Source organism: Vipera berus (assembly GCF_964194415.1).
Source record: "Vipera berus genome assembly, chromosome: 1".
In the NCBI taxonomy this organism is placed as follows: domain Eukaryota; kingdom Metazoa; phylum Chordata; class Lepidosauria; order Squamata; family Viperidae; genus Vipera; species Vipera berus.
In genome coordinates, this window is record NC_138202.1 from 16,202,531 (window position 1) to 16,203,968 (window position 1,438).

Here is a 1,438-nt window from a genome sequence, read left to right on the forward strand (position 1 = left end):
CATCTTACAATAGTTCATTTATTGACCCTTCAAAGGTACAACGGCACTAAAAAGAGTGACTTATGACAGTTTTTCACACTTACGACAATTGCAGCACCCCTGTGGCCATGTGATCAAAATTCGGATGCTTGGCAACTGGTATGTATTTATGATGGTTCACTGCCCAGGGGTCATGTGAACAGCTTTGGCAACCTTCTGACAAGCAAAATCAATGAGGAAGCCAGATTCATTTGACAATTATAGCAAGAAAGGTTGTAAAATGGGGCAAAACTCACTTAACAACTGTCTTGCTTAGCAATGAAAATTTGGGGCTCGTTTGTGATCGCAAAATCGAGGACTACCTGTAGCATCTGTGACTATACAACAGGATGCCGCCTCATTCAGACAAATAAGGGATACGCCCAGCATGAAGCATCTTGTTTTAAAAGGACTATAGAAGCATGCACCATGTGTGGATTCCACAGAAAATCCTGCAGTTCTGCTCTAGGCTCCCTAACCTGGTCAGGGAAGTTGCATTGAGATCCCAACTTACAAAATTCTTAGCACATCTGGAAGGCGCCAGGCTAGGGAAAGCTGCTGCAGCAGACGGTAACTCCGCCACTCCCAAGGCTGCCTCTGGAGGGATAATGGCGACCGCTCCCCAGGAAATATCTGCTTCCCAGTTGTCTTTATGATTACAGATGGACCGAGAGCCGCCTGAGAAGGGAAACTCCAGTCAGCCACTTCCTGAATTGATTTTCCGCTCAGAGTCCCCCAGCAGGAAATGTAGCCCTGTTCCCAGTGTGAAGCCTTGATGCAGACAGGAAGGAGAGAGAGAGAGAGAGAGAGAGAGAGAGAGAGAGAGAGACAGACAGACAGACAGACAGACAGACAGACAGACAGACAGACAGACAGACAGACAGACAGGAGCATTTTTGCTGGCCATGTACTTCTCCCCCCGCCCCCCCCCCAGCTTCACTGAAGAGAACCTCTGCTAATGTAATTGAATAAAACGCAACCGGCTGGCTTCATAAATTGTGCTAGTAAATCTTTTTAAAGTCACAATGGCTGGGGGGGGAGGGGTAGTGGAACCATGTTACGATATGGGAAACAATCAGTAAGGAGAGTGTTTCTGGATTTTTTTTTCTAGTCTAGCATCCTGGTTCCTGTAATAGTCATCCAATTCCCACTCGCCTACCCAAAATTTCATATGCAGGATACAAACACCATAACTTTCCCTTCATCCCCAGCATTTAATATTCTTCAGTACAGCAGCTGCTGAGTGAAGCTACTTTTGGCTACCAAAACAAAACGTAGTAATAAACTCAACTATTTCCATGAACTTGCCTGATCCCTTTCGTGACTATTTGTCTTGAATACAATTCAATTCCTTTTTAAAGCTTCGGATAATTGTTGAAAACTTTAATCCAGAAGACATTAGACAGTAAAGCTGGCGGAA